This window comes from Echinops telfairi, unplaced genomic scaffold, assembly GCF_000313985.2.
Source record: "Echinops telfairi isolate 266 unplaced genomic scaffold, ASM31398v2 ScPeMD7_3;HRSCAF=10, whole genome shotgun sequence".
Lineage (NCBI taxonomy): Eukaryota > Metazoa > Chordata > Mammalia > Afrosoricida > Tenrecidae > Echinops > Echinops telfairi.
Genome location: NW_022103899.1, coordinates 45,517,587 through 45,537,321, shown reverse-complemented (window position 1 = coordinate 45,537,321; position 19,735 = coordinate 45,517,587). Strand labels below are relative to the sequence as shown.

Sequence of the window (19,735 nt, the reverse complement as noted above, 5' to 3'; positions counted from 1 at the left end):
TATGCCCTGCAGTGTGGAGCGGGAGTCAGACGTCTAACCCCCCACCGCCCTGCAGTGGATTCTGATTCATAGCAGCCCTTCAGGGTGGAGTAGAATGGTTCCACAGGGTTTCTGAAACTACATCTTCTACCAGAATAGGTAGCCTCATCTTTGTCCCAAGGAGCAGCAGGGGGATTTGAACCTCCAAGCTTGCGGTTAAGCAGTCCCACCCTTCACTCGGTGCCACCAGAGAACTGCCATGAATGTAAAGGGAGGGGGTGGCGGGTGAAAAAGAGAGAAGGCATCAGGGGTTTGCGTAGAGCTAAGTTGTCCAGCCTCCATGGTGTTTGTTCTTGAAAACCTTAGGTTGCCGAGATCAGCTGTTTTGAAATGGAATGGGCCTTTTAGTAGTCTTGAGTAGGGCTTCCAGGACCTTTTTTGGCTGACTGGCTTCCCTGTTATATCGTAGCAAGGGAAGGGTTTAGATGTGTACCTTTCAGGACCTTGCGTATCAGCAGGCTCTGGGGAGACTCAAGTTCTCCCTTTCAGCCCCACCTTGATCTTGATTTGGGGGAGAGCACGCATGGCGTGTTGACCAGTTTGGCATATAAAGGCACACCATTTACTGGGGTAGGTTTATTAATGATACTTTATATTTATGTGGTGATTGTGGTCGGAAAGCTCTGCCACTTACACTGTCTTTTGGTTCTGGTCTCTGTGAACTGGGACCAAATATTTGTATTTTTATTCTTAATTCATAGACGAAGAAACTTAGGGTCCCTGTGTTTCCCAGTGTTTCTTAGCAAGTAAGTCACAGAGCCAAGACTTGTCCCAGGTCATTTTACATTGTTCCATTGGCTTCCTGAAACTAGTCACCTGGTCTACCTTATGACTCTTGGTTTGAGCCAAGGGCCAGGGTTCAAAAGGATAAGCTCCCACTGCTCTCCCCACTCAGTGAGTTCAATCTCTGTTCTCGGTCTCACTGCCGTTCCCTATTTTTTTCCCTTTCTGACACGTCCTTCTGCCTCTTGATCCCTACATCTCTGACCCCGCACTTCCAGAGACTGCCTTATTTGCTTTCCTAGAAATTCCTCTTTTAAGGCCAGAGGGAACTTTGACCTACCAGTAGTAACTACATTTAAGAGTGCGTGTAAAATCTCTCCCGCCCCTCTCATTCATCACCCCACCCCCCAAATGTGGCCTCTCCCCACCCTGCCATCGTGCTGGCCAAGCGCATGGGGCAGCTGTGGTCAGTCCCATTTATAAAGCTGGTAAATATGGGACCGGTTTCTGTCCCCTCCAAAGGTCAATATTTGTGCAGAGTTTAATTTTAACTTAACAAGCAGTTGTTTTCTGCAGCTGCCCCGGTGTGTTGTGTTGTGTGTGCGTTCCTTTCCTTTCCTTCCACCGACTGTGTGTGTCTGTGCTCACACTGCGCACTCAGCTCTCGGTTCAGAACCCGCAGCCCACTGACTTGGCCACATTCTGTCCGAAGGACAGCCGGGCCTGCAGGCAGCTAGGTAAAGCACGTGGAGGCAGCTAGACTGTTTCTAGGGCTCAGGGGACTGAGATCACGCATCTTCTGAAAAACTAATGTGTCCCTTTGAGCCAGAGCTGACTGGATGGCAGCTAGCAGCGACAGTCTCAATCTTATTGCCGTAGCTCTCCCTTCCGGGAGAGCATTTGGAAGGTAGGATCGGAGAGAAAGGGCCCTGCCTTTAAACTCTGCGTCATCTCTCTCCTCCACTTGCTTTCTAAGGAGTGTGAACCCTTCCCCAAGAAACCTGAGATCTCATTTGGCAGCTGCTTCTTGAGTCAGATAAGGGGAATGGATAAGGTAATTTCTTAAGGCCTCATATAGCTTTTAATAGTCTGTGGCTTTAAGAATGATCGAGGCGTTGAGAACAAATTCTAGTCCAGTTCCCAGCTTGAGCAAGTCTTCTGGAGCAAGGTCATTGTTTCGCCTTTTGGAGCCCTGGTGGGCATAGTGGTTATACATCTGGCTGAACAGGGTCAGCTGTTCGAAACCACCAGCTGCTCCGTGGGAGAAAGACGGGGCTTTCTACTCCCATAGAGAGTTACAGTCTCGGAAACCCGTAGGGGACAGATGGTTGCAGTGAGTCCTGCATCGATTTGATGGCAGGGAGTTTGGGTTTTTTGTTGTCGTTTGGCCTGTAGTTAAGGGGTATGACCTTTTTTCCTTATGAGGCTTTGAGGATTTGATGTCATAGAACTTTGAACAGTTTATAAATATCCATAAAGATAAGGATTTTAATCTTACGTTTATCTTGCCTACCCATGTTCCCTTTTGAGGAGTTCTTTCTGCTTGTGAGCGCATCATGGCTGGAAGATTTAGTCAGACTGCTCAGAGTCGGAGGACTTGGACGTCCTGGGAGAGTTCTGTGAGCACAGTGGTCGCCTCCCTGCTCCTTGAGCCCGGCACATGGGAGCCACACTGAGCACCCTCACTCTTGGGGATCCCTCTGCAAAGGGTGCTCCTTCCCCAGAGACTGACAGGACTTGTTCCTCTCTGCACTCTGCTACCTCCACTTGGCTGCTCTATCTAAAATTTTAGCCCCCGCGCCCCAGCACTTCCTATCCCTTTTGCCTGCTTGTTTTTTCACGTTAGTACTTGTCGTTGCTGTACCCCCACAGGTTGCACTTTGGGATGTGGTTGTTTTTTTCCCTGCCTTGTGGAGGCATGGGCCCTCAATGAGGGCGGGACTTTTGTCTGTTTGCACATTGCTGTATTCCGAGGGCCCCTAGGACAATGTCTGGCATGTATAACTATCAAAAAGTATTGGCTGAATAGGTGGAAGGAAGGAAGGGAGAAGGGAGAGGCAGGCTACAGAGGATTCTTCATAGGGGGCACAGGCCCCATCAGAGAAGAAAGCGGGCAGAGTCATTTGGAGGCCTTTGACAACTGTGTTTATTCTTGCCAAGAAGATTCCGATAGGTGCCCCATCTGCCCTAGATAGCTGAGAATCACTCCAGCGTGAACCCAGTCCAGGTGAAAATGAGAGGTGTGTCTCACGTGTGTTGGGAGGGAAACCTTCAAGAACTTGTGCCCTGAGCATTCGGACAGGCCTGTGCGTTCCAGGCTGCCTTCCAGGCCAGGGGGAGAGGCATTGTTCTTCTGCTCTTTCCCCACTTTCCCTGCCTGGCATGTACCCCCAACCCGAGTGAGTCCCTCCCCTTTTCTTTATTTTCAGCCAGACACCCGCGCCTCCAGCACACAGAGGCTGCGTACACGGTGAGTGGTTGTAGCTGGGACACAGAGAGCCCTTGACGGCAGCATGCGCTTCTTGTGACATCAGCTCTGTGGCTTTAGGGGGAGGCTGTGGCTCCGGATCCCCAAGGGAGGGGGCTGTTTTTCTCTTCCTGATCGCTCACGCTGGTGCCCGTCTGACTTATAAACTTTAATGGCCAGTTTTAAAGGTTATTGCCATGGGGCACCTTTGTTGCCAGTTTTAGTTTTTTAATTTGGAAACTTTTTTTTTCTTCTCTGTGGTCTTGGGAGGAAAGATTTGGGGCCATTTGGAGCTGGGATTTGGTATTTGTGGGTGATGATGGGCTAGCACAGCAGCATTCTGGTTCAGGCACCAATAACCAGAATCTCTGGCCTATTATCCAAGGGCCCAGATGAACCCCAAGTAAGAAGGGGAAGTCCTGAAGGCGGGATGTATAATCTTGGGCAGCATCGGTCCAAGATGCCCAGGATAAGGAGCTCATGGGCTGGGCTGAGAGAAATGGGCACCTGAGTTTGGGCAGGGAGGCCCTGGGAAAGGATAGGACTTCTTCTTATTCTAAGCTTCTTAACTCTTTACCTCTTATTCCCAGTCTTTTGTTCTTAACGTGGTCGTCACTGACATTGAGCGAGTTTAATTGGGATGGGGAAAGCTCAGCTATAGAACTGATAATGGATTATGTGGCTTGTTGGTTGTCTCAGTGTGGGATGGCATAGAACTTACAGAGAAAGCCTCTCTGATCTTTTTGCCAAGGAATCATGGTATTAACCCTTATGCCTTTACAACACTTTCTCCATTCAGGATGGCTTCACAAAGTCTCAGATACCCTTCCACCACCACCACACCATACCCTACACCACACATACACCCCCCACCCCACCCCATTCCTAGGGAGAAACTGGTATTATAGAACAATACCCAAATACTAGCTAGCATCTTTGGGTCAGATGTTTTTTTATGTCCTCTCAAAACTATTACATTCAGGTCTCTGTCTAAAATGAAGATGGCAGAGGATTTAAAATGTATTTAGTGGGTGCTAGAAAAGACGTTTTGGAAGTTGTAATTCTGAGCATGCCTTCTCCCCAGGGGTTTTCCTTGTAGTGAACTGACTGTACACAAATCAATAGTAGATGCTCTAACAAGTAGACACAGAGAGGCGGCAAGCATATGATCCGTGGATATTTAGACCTCTGCCTAAAGAGGTGTGTTCTTTATTGGCTTTTTAACTGGTGCCCTTGATGAACCAAGCCTCTCTGACTGGGTGTGCCTGAACCTGGGAGTGAACTTCGAGAAGTAAAGAGAGGGTGTCTTCTGTAGAGGGAGGTGACAGCTCTGTTTTCTGGGATGTGCGCACAAGGACAGATCCTTCTGGACAATTACTTTTGATACCTTCCCCAAGACATTTGATACAGGGTCTTGGATTCAGATCTGCCCCCTGACTGCTTTTCCCGGGCTATGCAGAGCTGGGTTTGCTTCTGTTCCTTGTGTTGCAGGGCGGGGCAGGTGGCGTGGGGGTTGCCTCGGGGCTGGGCCACAATTAGTGACCTGGAAGCTGGGCTGGGCACCCAGAGGCTATAAATAGCAGGCATGGAGCAGGCGCTGAGCACACTCGAAGCCCAGCCAGACTAGCCGCGTTTCAAGTGGTCTGGGTGGGATTTTTTTACCCCCTCTGTTAACCATTTGTACATCTGGTTTCCTCAGTGTTGGTCGGGGCAAAGGAGGAGGGTGGGGTTGCGAGCAGAACCAGAAGTTCATATTGGAGTAGCTTCTTGGTTAGTTTTGCCCTATGCCTCTCTTGGAACTTGTAGGGACCTTAGAAGCAGGAGGCATCTGGGAGTGAGAGCGGTGGTCCCTGGAAGGATGTTAAGTCCCAGAGCAGGGATGTGGCTTGCAAATGCAGAAGCCCCACAGGGCCCCTCTCCCTAATATAAGGCAGGGAGGGTGTTCTTAAAGAGGGGGAAGGGTGGAGTTTCTGTACAGCCATCAGATTATGGGGGAGTAGATTTAAAAACAGAAACCAACTTAGATCTACTGCCATCAAGTTGATTCTGCCTCAGATGAACTCTGCAGAGGGTTTTCGAGGCTGTCAGTCTTTATGGGAGCAGACAGCTTCATCTTTATCTGGTAGAGTTTGAACCGAGCCCCTTGTGGCTAGCACTCCAGCACTTGCCTGACAACCCCACCAGGCCAGCCACTTAATGCACTATGAAACAGTCGCTCTGTCCCAGCCACGTCAGTCTGCTTACCTTTTTCCAGGCATTGCTAATCCTTGCTTCTCTGCACCTGTTCCTGTCATTTGCCCTGCCTTTGAGGTCAGAACACTTATTTGTGTACCAGTTCTTCTCCTTGATTTGTTTTGCTACTTGGACTTAGTATTTAAGCCCCCCCCCCACCCCGTCTGTCTAGTTACCTGTCAAATAAGCAATTTGGATAGAATATACGCTCAGGTTCCTTCTAGCTCTGTAACCTATAACCCAGTACATTGAGTTCAACCAACTCATTTCTATTTTTCCTCTCCACTTGGCCAGGAAGTCTGCTCTAAATGATCAGTCCAGTAGTCCCTTTCCCGTCCTTTCGTGCAGGCCTTCTGCAGCCACACCCATCGTTTATCCTGTTTCTGCTTGCATATGCCCTATGCTTCTTTGCATTTTTTATTGCTGTTTTCACATGCTTATATTTTGCCTCTTTGTGTAGATGACAAATTCTCTGAAGCAAGAAACTATCTCTCCTATATCTGTCCCACTCACAGCACTTAGTAATGTTGCAGGCACCTTTGAAGCCCATTGACACTTACTGAGAGGCAGGCAGGTAGACTTGGAGGGGAATGGGCGGTAGGAAGAAATGAATATATTTTCAGAAAATTCCACTCTGAGTGGCATCTTTGTTCCAGCAGAATGGTGCAGAGCAATTGAAAACAGAGGTAGGTGGGTTTCGTGCATTTTACCAAACCATCGGATTCCAGTTCGACTGCTTTGCTGATTCTGTTTCCTTCTGCCGTGTCTTCTCTCACCTTCTCTTGAAAGTGCCAGTTTAGAGATTCAGTCAGAACCCCTGGATTTTTTGAACATTGCTTCAAGAACACTGGGCATGGTGTTTTGTTTTTGTTTTGTTTGTTTGTTTGTTTTTAAAAAAACAGACTGGAACCGTCCTGCTCCAAGCATAGACTCCTTATGTTCAGTTTCATTTCTTCGAGCTTCAATGCGTCATCTGTTTGTAGACGTCCTTTATGTCTGCATACTTGTTGATAGCTTTGAAAATGTATACGGCATTTTTCCCCTTGAGTCCAAGGAGAGCAGTGTCTCACTTGATTGGCTTTCCTGTCACCAGGCTTTGATCTTCTGCCCCTTGTTTCATCCTGTCGCCTGCGTTTAGCTCATTGGACCAGGCTAAACAATCCCTCCCTTCCTGGGTGTTTACTCTCTCCCAGTGTTGGCAGAAGGTTATCAGCTCTGGTCTCAGATGGCACTTAGGCCATCTGCCTGTTGGAGCCTCTAATCTCTCCTTTTTTCCCTCCTCCCTCACCTCCCATTCGCTATGTTGCTCCTCCTGGGACTCCCTCAAACTTATCTTCTCCATTTTGGTGCATGGGGCAGAAACTGGGACAGAGGAACCAGGCGAGTTTTTCTTAGAACCAAGAGAAAGAGATCACTTTTCTGTCTTCAAGGCATGATGTTCCCTAGTCCTGAACTTCGAAACAATTTCACTTTGTCAGAATGATCTCTCTTTCAGTTCATTCAGATAATACACATTTATATATTCACTGCCATCGAGTCAATTCTGACTCAGGGTGACCCTACAGGGCAGTGTAGAACTGTAACTCTTTATGGGAGGAGAAAGCCTTGTCTTTCTCCCTCGGAGCAGGTGGTGCTTTTGAACTGCTGGCCTTGTGGTTAGCAGCCTGATGGGTAACCACTACGCCACTAGGGCTCCCAAAACATTTCTACAGCACCTATAATATGTATGCTGCGACACATCGTGGCACAGTGGTGAAACCATCAGCTGCTAACCAGAAGGCTAGCATTTCAAACCTACCAGCTGCCCCATGGAGAAAGATGGGGCCGTTTGCGTCTGTGAAGACTTACAGCCTTGGGAACCCATGGGACACCCTCTTATGCGCTGTGAGGGTCACCATGAGTCAGAATCGACTCATGGCAGTGGGGCGGATTTGTTACATGCTCGTGTCTTAAGGCCTCAAAGCCATATTCACTGCTATTGAGTGACCCCACAGGGCAGAGTAGAACTGCCCCATGGGTGCCCTAGACTATACATCTTTACATAGTAGGAAGCCTCGTCTTTCTCCTGCAGTGCAGGCAGTGGTTTCAAACTGCTGACTTTGAGGTTAACAGCCTAACTTAGGACCCACTGCATCATCGGCTCCTTTGGCATCTTATTAGCTACTGTGGTGGTTACGTAACTTCAGGTCCACTTGGAGATGTATGAAAGTGTGGAGTTGGTATTCATCCTGTCAGTCAGGACATAGCCTGAGGAGGGTACCTCGTTGTGGGAGTGGCCTCCTCATAAGGAGGGCCCTGGGAGCCTCCCCTTCGCTCTGCTTTTTCCTTCCTGCTGGCTCACCACCCTGAGAGCTGCCAGAGCCTGGCCATGTTTCCACCGCGCATGCGATCTTCCTCCTTCTGCATCGTTGCGTGTGGCTGCGGGGTCTGAAGAGGGCCCTATGGACTAGTATTGGACTTATGCACTTGAGTTGGACTGGGCTGGGATGTTTTCTTGATGTGCACTTACTTCTGGATGCAAAGCTCTTGCTTACACATACGAGTGTCACTGGATTTCTTTCTCTAGTCAATCCGGCCTGACACAGATACCAAGAGTAAAATGTTATGTTATTGAACTTAGCAGACATTTTAAGTATTTACCATTTACAAGGCATTATAATGGAGGATGGGAATTCAAGGATGACTGAAACCTGAATTTTGCCCTCAAAAAAGAGTTAGTCAGACTTGTAAACTCGGACTGCAAGGCAATTCAGAAGAAAATGAGCGCACAAGTCGGTCTGGTACTGGGTGTCTCAAGCCTCTGAAGAAAGGACCGGATCTCCTTCTGAGAAACCGTCCATTGAAAACACCGAGGAGCACGTTCTACGAGATCCCCTGGAGCTGGAACAGACCCAGTGGCAACCTGCTTTTGTTTGGGGGTGGTCATTTTTTAAAACATGCTTTGGGAGAAAAGAAGATTTAGTTCTGCCTTTCTGAGGAAGCAAGGCAGTAGGAGGAGATCAGGCAAGATTGTGAGAAAGAAAAATATTGAGCTGGGCTTTGAAGGATGAGAATGTCCCTAAGTAAGAAAAGGGGGAAAGTATGTGTGAAGAAACAGTTTATGGGAATATTCCATTATATTTCAATTTCAATTTTCCTCAAACTGTTTGAAGCTCCCTTGTACTAGGTAAACAGCATCCATTCTTCCAAGTTTTGCCTTGTTTGTTTGTTTGTTTGTTTGTTTTGAGAGAGAACAGGGAAAGGGTATAATCGACAGAAGAGCGCCAACTCCTGTACATAGTTTTGCGTGCTCCCCTGTGCCTGGCACTGCTTTAGAATGAGTGCCAGAGCAGACCCAGACAAGGCCCTTGGCTTTCACAGAGCCGAGTCCAGGGAGGTGTCAGAGTGAATGTGGTATTTTCCCCTGTACCTGCTGCTATTACAGCTCACCACGCTTTTACTCAGCTGAGCCTTCACATGAAAAGTCTCTTTCCTGCCTGGCCATTGTCATCTCCTTATTTTGTGCCGTCTCCATCTTTGTAGGTTTGGGGTGTTTTTTTTTTCACTAGAGCTTTGGCACGTCGGTAAGTGAGACCAGATTCTACACAAACCGTAGACCATTGTGGTGATTGGGATTTTTGTTGAACACCTCATGTTATTGGAAGATTACGAGGTATCTTATATTTTGGTATTATTTTTATTTTTCTAACTCTTCAAAAATGGGTAATCTGTTTAAGAAGTAAATGGTAAATATTAAACTAGCAAATGTGACTAACCAGAATCTCCCCATCTCAATCAAGCAATGGACCAGCACACTCTAGAACCATGTTGCTCTTGGCTGGTCTTCTTCATTTCCTTCAGTGCCTGTGATGATTCCAAGTGTCTGTCCTCTGTCCCAGCTGATGTGTGTTTCTGTTTTACCCATGGTCTCTTCATGGCTTTAGGCCATTTTAATTTGGTCAAGTTCAGCCTTTCTTCCCAAGTCTGCAATTGCCTTTGCCTCAATTCTAAGAGAGGCTGACAGTAGGAATGAATCCAAAATTCCATTCATTTTAGATTCACCACATCTGGGTTTCTGTTAGCATCATTTTCTCCCTTGAGAACATTTTCAAGGTTCTCCTAATTTTCTAGTGGTTTTTTTGGGGGGTGGGGGGGTGGGGTACATGGGGAAGAGGGGTGCTTTAGGAAGATTACTAAGAAGTTTCCAGGTCTCATTATCTAGTTTTGAATCTCGTTGTGTTATAGTTCCCTTTATCTACAACCTTCTCTAGCATTGTTAAAATTGTTTTCCTTCCCTCTGTTCATTTACTTGTTTAGGCATCTTATTCTTGAGACCTGAGTTATGGTTCCTGCTTGTTCTTTTGTTCCATTTTTGATTCTTTAGGGAACTGCTTATTTGCCCGGGAGTTTTCTGCATAGATCTTGTACCCCCTGTTAAGGAACACCCTAGGTGCAGAGAGCAGCATGAAAGTCTTCGTGTCTCCAGTTGATGTTACTTCAGCAGCTACCAAAGTTCTGTCCGTTCTGGAAATCTCTGGTTAGGTTTTCACAGTTGTCAGTATTGTAGCCAACCACTAAGGAACTCTGTCTTCTTTAGCTGTTTTGGCCTAGTTGTGGATGAAATCTCCTTTTCTTGAAGCCAGTCTGCATCTGGTCATGGGACCTCCACTGCAGACCTCCATCCTCACAAGCCAAGAGGCTTCTGAAGTCCTGCATGGTAGTGGATTTCCCTTTGGGTTCAACCCAGGCAATCCATATGTTTACATTTAACTTTAGACAAAACAGAACCACAACTCGATAGAAAAACAGAAGTTTAGGTATGGGTAAACTCCATGCAATGCTATCATTATGTTAGTCATGGATAATAGAGATTCTACTAAACAAATAAGCACATTGCATGTGTGTGCTCTGGAGTCAGGCAGAACTAGGTCTGAGTCCTGACTGTACCACTTAGTAGTGTTGTGACTTGGCTTAACTTCTCTAACTAGAGACTCCAGAGTCAGGTAGGTAGTCTGGGTTCAAAATATCGCTCTACTCAGTGATGAGCTGTGTAAATTTGAGACAGTCACCTAGCCCACCTGCTTCAGTTTCTTCTTGTGTACATGAGTATAGTAAGGCTTTCTACAGGATAGCATTGTGAGATAAAGTTCTCTCTCTTGTGATAATATGCTAAAGTACTTTTCATAGTACCTGGCACAAGTCAGCACTGAAAAGTATTAGTCACGTGTGTAGTTAATTTATTCTCAGGTGACTTTTCATTTAGCAATCAATCTTTTTCATAAAGTAGTATACTCTTGGTTCAATTTTTATGCATATAAATAAATTTGAGGAAAGTTTTCATGAGTCTTGAGAAACTCACATATTTCCCTATACCAAAATAAATAAAATGAAAAAAGAGATCAAATTGAGTGAGATCCTGTTTTTCTATGTTTTGGCAAAAATGAAAATTCTCATAGTGTTCCCCATTTGGAGTGAGGAAGAAGGAAGAAAATCAAAGCTGCGTGGGAACTGTTAGTTCTAGGGATTAATGAACCGTGCACACCTCGGATTCCTGACCTTGATACCAGAAGAACTAGGTGGTGCCCAGCTATCCCTGCTGATGGCTCTGAAAGGGATCACAAGGGGTGGTGGGTAGAGTGGGAGAAAAATCTGGAACAAACCTAAAATTTAAAAAAAAGACCAGGCTTACTGGTTGGCTAGAGACTGGTAGCATCCCTGGGGCTATGACCCTTAGTTACCTTTCAAGCCTGAAACTGAACTCCCTCCATCGCTCAACTTTCAGCCAAATGATGGCTAGGCCTGTAAAGCAAGCAATACCACCTGGGGGGCACACACTCCTTAGGACAGTCAGCCGTACAAGATCAAACGTGCAGCCTTTGCCCAGGGATAAAGCTCTGGAGACGGGAAGGGTTAGGAAAGGACAAATGGAAATAATCACCAGGGGAAACATGTGATGAGTGATGTTGCATCGTGGGGATTGCATGTATATTGTTGAATGGAAAACCAATTTTCTCTGTAAACTTTTGCCTAAGTCACAATAAAAAAAGTTTAAAAATTCTCATAGCTTTGGCAAGAATATTTGGGTAGGAAGATAAATAGGCACAATACTTTTGGAGAACATTTTTTCACAGTATCAGATATATCCTGTAGTCTAGCAGGTAGGAATGTAATCTATAGAATTATCAGCATAGGAATACAGTTATACAAGGATGTTCAAAGCAACATTGCTTATAATTGGGAAAAATTGGAAACCCTTTAAATGAGCATCTTATGGGAAAAATTATGGTTTACTTATACAATGTACAGTAGATATATTTGAATTGTAGTGCTGGTGACAAATATTAAAATGACCATGAACTACCAGAAGAACAAACAAATCTTCTTTGGAAAAAGTACAGCCAGACTGCTCCTTGGAAGTGACCTCGGCTCACCTACCTTGGACATGTTATAGGAGAGACCGTCCTGGAAAAGGACATCATGCTTGGCAAAGTGGAGGGGCAGCGAACAAGAGGAAGACCCTCGATGGGATGAATTGGCGCAGTGACGGCAACAATGGGCCCAAATAATAAAAAACTTAGCAATTGTGAGAGTGGTGTGAGACCAGGCCGTGGTTTGTTCTGTTGCGCATAAGGTCACTAGACGTAGGAACCAACTTGATGGCATCTAACATCAAAAATAGTGACACCCTTAAAGCAATGAATATGCTTGCTTCAGCAGCACATATATTAAAATTGGAGCCATATAGAGGTGAGCATGGCCCCTGCACAAGGATGGCACACACATTTGTAAAGTGTTCCATATGGGGGGGCGGTTAATACATGCATCATTCCATAGTTAAATCTCATCAAGCAGTATTGTGCAATTGCTACCACAATCCATTTCAAATGATCCATATCAATAATAATAATGGAGGCATATAGACCTTGGCAATATGGCTATGCTATATTATTAAGTGGAAAAAGCAAGAAGGATAAGAATACATATAAAGCAATTCCATTTGGGGGAGAATAAAACTAACCCTGTGTATGTATGTGTGTATCGTGATAGGGGAAAGTCTGAAAGGATGCACACCGAATGATTGGCAGTGGTCATGTCTTAGGAGCAGGTGGAGGGCCGAGCGAGACTTTTCTTGTTGTTGTTGTTGTTGTTGTTAGGTGCTGTTGAGTCGGTTCCAACCCATAGCGGCCCTCTGCACAACAGAACAAAACATTGCCTGGTCCTGAACGATCCTCACAATCGCATCTGTGCCTGAGTCCGTTGTGGCAGCCACTGTGTCAACCCACCTCGTGGAGGGTCTTCCTCTTTCGCTGCCCCTCCACTTTACCAAGCACCATGCCCTTCTCCCGGGAAGGCGCCTCCTGACGATGTGTCCAAAGGATGTGCGACGAAGCTTTGCCATCCTCGCCTCTAAGGAGCCCTCTGGCTGCATCTCCCAGACAGGTCCGTTTGTCCTCTTAGCAGTCGACGAGACCTTCAATATTCCTCACCAGCACCACCATTCACATACATCGGTTCTTCTTCAGGGTTCCTTATTCAGTGTCCACCTTCCACACGCATATAAGGCAATTGAAAATACCATGGCTTGGGTCAGGTGCACATTTTACTTATTTGTAAGTGTGTAAAATTTATTTTGCCCTTACTTAAATTTGTCAATATGATGTTTTGTTTCCCTTTTTAAAAAGCCCATAATAGAAGAAACATTGGCGGTTCCTCAACACTGATTCTTTGTCCACTCATCCATATAGAGCTGTCATTTCTTAGCTTTATTGATTCAGTTTATTGGGCTAGTTTTCCAGGTTCATTTCCTCAACCCTCTCTGGCTTTGTGAGATTCTCAGTCTTTTTGGGAATCTGTCTTCTATTTCTCTTTTAGGATGTAAACCCCACATCAAGTTCTATAGATTCTGGGCCGTATTTTATTGCTTCTTTACAGTTACTCTGGCCTTCTTAGATCACCCTGATTTCTAATCATTTAATGAAGAAGACGTTTTCCCAATTGACCCTGAGATCTAGCTGCAGTGATGTCATACAGGTTTCATCCTGCCTGAAGGTTTCCTTGGTTCCTAGATCTGTGAAAACCCCGTTCTCATCTCTGGACCTTGCTATTACCGATCATTGAAACCCCCTCATAGCCTCAGTTTTCTATACCACTGTCTCCTCTTGCTAGGAGCCTGGTGCTGTAGTGGTTACATGCCGGGGTGTGATCTGCAAGGTCTGCAGTTCAAAAGCACCAGCTGCTCTGAGGGAGAAAGACAGGACTTTCTACTCCCAGCAACAGCTATAGTCTTGGAAACTCATAGGAGGCAGTTCTACCCTGTCCTATAAGGTTGCTATGAGTTGGCATCTTTCTATCTTGCCATCTTTCTATCTTTCTTTCTCTGCTGAGACTCAGTATTCCTTCTTTAATTCTAATCGCATCAATCCACTGATCTGATCTTCCTCTCCATTGTCCTGACTTCTTGTTTGTCCTCCCTCTGTTCCTTCCTCAGCTTCTATGGTCAATATAATCCCTCTCCTACATACTTTTTAAAATAAATCTTTTTTTAAAAAAACCTTTTTTATTGTAAATTAGGTAATGGCTCACAGATCAGATCACCAGTTTGACACTTAACAATCCATGCACATCTTGTTTCAGGGCACCTATTTCAATTCCCTAAATGTGACATCACTTATCCTACTTCCTCCCATTGTTTCCTGTTCCATTTCTCCTTTTTCCTGATGCTATCTGCTTTGTCCTTTGATCGTAAATCTTTGATTTTCTAATGCTGGTGTGAGTTTAGTTCTAGACTTCCAGGGTGGCTACTGGCCACAGTCCTGGAGGTTCCACAGTCTCCCTCTATCCAGCCATTACGCCTGGTCTCTTTTATGATTTTGAGTTCTATTCCACATTTCCCCCCTCCATTCTATCGAGCACCTTCCAATGAGATCCTTTTCAGAGCAATTGGTAGTGGTAGTCAGGCATCATCTAGTTCTTCTGGCCCAAGGGTTGTGGATACTAATATTTGCATGGTTCATTCATCCATTGAACTAATTTCCATTTGTCTTTCAATTTTCATCATTCTTCTTTCCTCCAGATGAGGAGAGACAGTAGTTGCACCTTAGATAGCTGTCCCTGAGCTTTTAAGACTATGCACCAAAATAGGATGTAGAACATTGCTCATAATTCTCTGGTCATAATTCCATGCCACTCATAACTCTCTGGTCCCTCTTGAGTCATGTACAATTAAACCCAACTTTCTACTCACCCTCTACCTGCACATATGCAGCCAAATATAAGGAGAACATTTAACAATGGCTAGGTTCAACTTACGTTCTTGACTGTGAGCTTCAAATGTGCCCTTGATGATGCTAGACAATATTGTATTCTCCTAATCCATTCATTCTCATGATTCTAGATGTGGATTTCAGGCCTTGTTACCATTCCTGAAACCTCCATCACTTCCTGAGTGATGATATTATTTTCAGCTTTCCTGGGGTGGGGTTGGAGTGGAGAAAAAGAATCCATCAGAAATGGACTTTTCCAGACTTCGCTACTGCTTCTGTTTACTGCTAGCATTTGTACTCTCAGACACTGCTTTTCTACCTGCTTGCAGAGCTCTCTTAGCTATGCCCATCTTTGAAGATAATCCCTCCAGTTGTGCATTGAATTCCACTTTACCCAATAAGGAAACTGCTCAAGTAGTTATCTCTAAACATTTTGCTTCCTAGAGTTATATTATACTAATGTACTGTTATTTTCCACCTTAAAAATCTACTCTTGACACCTCTCTTTATCCACCAGCTGTTTCTTTGTTCCCCTCTGCAACAACAACAATAAAACTTAACAAAGGTTGTTTATTTCACTGTATTAAGTTCTTCTTTTCCAGTTTTCTCTTAAGCATGCCTGGGTGGCGCAAAGGGTTAAAACGTAGCTGCTAACCAAAAGGGTGGTGGTCCACTTACACCCAAAGGGTCCTTGAAAGAAAGGCCTGATGGCCGCCCACTTCTGAAAAACCAGCCGTTGGCATCCCAGTGGAGAGCATCCTCCGGTGATGTGCAAATAGGGTTACAGGACTTGGAGTGAACTTGATGGCAACTCATTAGTAGTTCTATTTTCAAGCCATCCCAGGAAGGCTTTGGCTTTCATCACTCTACTTTTTTGAACTTGCTCTGGAAAAGGTTATTATATGTTTTTTCATTGCAAAATTCAGTCGTTCTCAATTCACCTCTTACTTAATCTACAAGGAACGTGTGACACTGTAGGTCATCACTTTCTTCATTGTCTTCCAGGGCTCTATGTACTTTTCTGGCATAATTTCCTGCTTCATTAGTTGCTTCCTCACAGTTGCCTTTCCTGGTTCCTTCTCTTCTGCATTACATCCTGGGCCCAGTCCTTGGCTTTCTTTTATCCATTGCCTACCTTCACTCAGTTAGTGACTGCATTGACCCAGCTGCATTGACTTGGCGATTGATTGCCTTGACTCAGATGGTGATTGCATGACTGTCAACACCATATGTCTCTCTTTCTCTCCAGACCACATCTTTCTCCCAAACTCCAGACTCAGTATCGATCGGCTTGTTTAACATTTTCACCTGTAAGTCTAATAGACACGTCCAACTCAACATATTCAAATTGAATTCTTGAACTTTTCCTTCTACTCCCACCCATCCCCACAAACATACCAAGCATGCGCCTCCCAAAATCTTCTTCGTCTCATTTGATCCTTCTATTCGCTCAGGCTAAAGACCTGGGAGCCATATTCATATTGGACTCTAGATCTCTCTCAGCCGCTCCGGAGTTCACCAGGAGATTCTGTGGGTTCTTCTTTCACTGTAATCCTGAATCCACCTCTGCTTTTCTGTCCTGGGCAGAACCGTCACCGTCATTTGTTCCTTTCCCAAAGGTCACCTTCGGCATTCCCTGGGGATCTCGCTGCTCCATTCCCGTGTGCCTTCCATAACTGTGGTTGCCTCCTGACTGGTCTCTGTGCTTCTACCCTTGGTCTCTTACAGCTTCTTCTCCACCTAATAGCTAATGTGATCCTTTCAAAATAGAAGATCATGCCACCTTTTAAAAAACCTGCAGCAGATTTCCATATCACTCGAGTGAAAACAGCCTTTACAAGGATCTATAAGATCTTTACAAGGTTTATAAGCGTCTCTATTATCTGAGCCTCATAAGTATCTGATCTCATCTGCTATACCTCTCTAACCTCGATCTAGACACATTAGTCCCACTTATTGTTTTTACAGATGTTATTATGAAATATATATATATATATACATATACACACGTGCTCATACATAGATATACTAAGAACAGACTAGAAAGAAGAAAGAGGTGGTCAATTTCTGTCTGCAAATGTAGCAGCTGAAAACCTTATAAATAGCATCAGAGCAAGCACTGTCTGATACAGTGTCTGAAAACGAGCCCCTCAGGTTGGAAAACACTCAATACAACTGGGGAGAGAGCTGCTTCCTCAAGGTGGAGTCTGCTTCCTCAAAGTGGAGCTGTTCATAATGAAGTTGATGGAGTAAAACTTTGGGGGACCTTCCTTTGCTGATGGGGCATAACTCCAGATGAGAGGAAGCAGCTGCAAAGATCCATTAATAATTGGAATGTATGAAATATGGGTCTACAAAATTGGAAGTCATCAAAAATGAAAGGGAACCCATAAAGACCAATACCCTAGACATTAGTGAGCTGAAATGGACTGATATTTCCATTTTGAATCAGACAATCATAAGGTTTATACTAGGCAAGGATGGACAGATTCAAGAGGAAGGCTGTCACATTTATTATCCAAACAAACATTTCAAGATCCATCTTGAAGTACAATGCTGTCTGCAATAGGATAATCTCTATATGCCAACAAGGAAGACCAGTTAATACGACTAACATTCAAATCTATCCCCATTCACTAAAGCCAGCAATAAAGAAGTTGAAGAATTCTACCAACTTCCTCAATCTGAAATTGATCGAACATGCAATCAGATGCACTGATATTTATTGGCAATTGGAATGTAAGAGCTGGAAGCAAAGAAGAAGGATCAATCATTAGGGACAGAAATTAAGGTGGAGATCTCATGATAGAAGTTTACTAGACGAACGACTTCATTGCAAATTCTTCAACAATATGAATAGCAATTGTACGCATGGACTTCTCCAGGTAGAAAACAGTGATAAAACCGACTACATCTATGAGAAGAGGCAAGAGAGAAGCTCACTATAATCAACCAAAGCGAGGCCAGCGGCCAACTATGGAACACACCATAAATTACTCATGTGCAAGTTCAGGTTAAAGCTGAAGAAAATTAAAACACTTTCACATCGAACCAAAATACAACTTTGAAAATATCCCACTTGAATTTAGAGACCATCTACCATCTCAAGAACAGATTTGATGTATTGAACATTAATGACTGAAGACCAGACCAATTGTGGGAGGACATTAAGAATGCCACACATGAAGAAAGCAAAGGAAGGAAAGAAAAGACCATGGTAGATAATCGCAAGAGACTCTGAAACTTGCTCTTGAACATAGAGAGCTAAAGCCAATGGAAGGAATGATTAAGTAAAAAAGCTATATAGAAAATTTAAAGGGAAACTTGAGGAGACAAAGTAAAGCATTCTCATGAAACGTACAAAGACCTGGAGCTAGAAAACCCAAAGGGAAGAACATGCTAACCTATCTCAGCTGGAAAGAACTGAATAAAGCATTTATGCCTTGAGTTGTAAGACTGGAAGATTCTATGGGCAAAATATTAAATGATGCAGGAAGCTTCAATATAGATGGAAGGAATAACAGGGTCACCATACCAAAAATAATTGGTTGGTTGACATTCAACTGTTTCAAGAAGTAGCATATGATCAAAAGTCAGTGGTATCAAAGGAAAAAGTCCAAGCTGCACTGAAGGCATTAGTGAAAAACAGGCCTCCAGGAATTGATGGAATACCACCTGAAATGTTCCAACAAACTGATGTAGTGCTGGAAGCACTCACTAATCTATGCTGAAAATCTGGGAGCAGCTACCTGTCCAGTTGCCTGGAAGAGATCCATATTTGTACCATCCCAAAAGTGACCCAACTTTGTGGAAATTTTTGAATGCTATCATTCAAGGTAATTTTTACTGAAGAGAACTCAACAACAGTTACAGCAGTACACCAACAAGGATCTGCTAGAAACTGAAGCCAGGTTCAGAAGAGGATTTGGCACAAAGAATATCAATACTGATGTCAGATGGATCTTGGCTGAAAGAGTCGAATACCAGAAAGATGTGTACTTGTATTTTATTGACTATGAAAAAAACATTAGACTGTATAGATAATAACAAACTATGGATACAGTCTAAAGAATGGGAATTCCGGAACACTTCATTGTATTCATGGAGAACCTGTTCATAGACCAAGAGACAGGCTTTGGACAGAGCAAAGGGTTACGACCTGGTTTGAAATCAGGAAGTGTACACCAGGATTGCATCCTTTCACCACATTCATTCAGTCTGTCTGCTGAGCAGATCAACTGAGAAGCTGGGCTGTAGGAAGAAGAATGCAGCAGCAGGACTGAAGGAAGACTCATTAACAATCTGTGATATGCAGATGACACAACTTTGTTTGCTGAAAGCCAAGAACACTTGAAGCACTTACTGATGCAGTTCAATAACTCAATTACATCTCAACATAAAACAGAAACCGCAACTGAAATAATAGACAGCATTAAGATAAGAGAGAAAGATTGAAATTGTAAGGAATTCTTATTTGGATCCACCATCAACATTTGTGGAAGCAGCAGTCAAGAAATCAAATGAAAAATGACACTGGGCAAATATAATTTGCCCAATTACAAGACCCACTTAAAGCATTAAAGTGCAGAGGTCACCTTGAAGACTAAGGTGCTCGGCTATTTTCAGTCCCCTCAGAGGCCTGTGAAAGCCGGGCAATGAATAACGAACGGTGCGTTTGCACCGTGGTGCTGGTGAAGAATATTAAAAGTACTATGGGCCACCAGAAGGCAAGCGGTGTGTCTTGAAGGAAGTACAACCAAAATGCTCCTTAAAAGTCAGGGTGGCAGGATTTTATGCCATGTGCTTTGGATATATTATCAGGAGAGGGACCGGTCCCTGGGCAAGGACATCATACTTGGTGACGTAGAGGATCAGCAAAAAAGAGGAAGACACCAGCCCAGATGGATACACACATTGGCTGCAATAATGGGCGCCAACCTGGGAATGATTGTGAGGGTGGTGCAGGATCAGGCAGGGTTGCTGTGGGCTGGAGCTAATGTGATGATACCTAACAACCTATATAATACACACA

At 44.5% G+C, this 19,735-nt stretch overlaps 1 protein-coding gene and 1 pseudogene across 2 annotated transcripts in view; both read left to right on the top strand.

The window, feature by feature from the left end:
* NHEJ1 (non-homologous end joining factor 1) overlaps window positions 1-19,735 on the top strand; it is a 110,172-nt gene that overhangs the window by 62,654 nt on the left and 27,783 nt on the right. The gene's annotated exons all lie outside the window — the stretch shown is intronic.
* LOC115872304 lies at window positions 12,146-12,245 on the top strand (annotated as a pseudogene).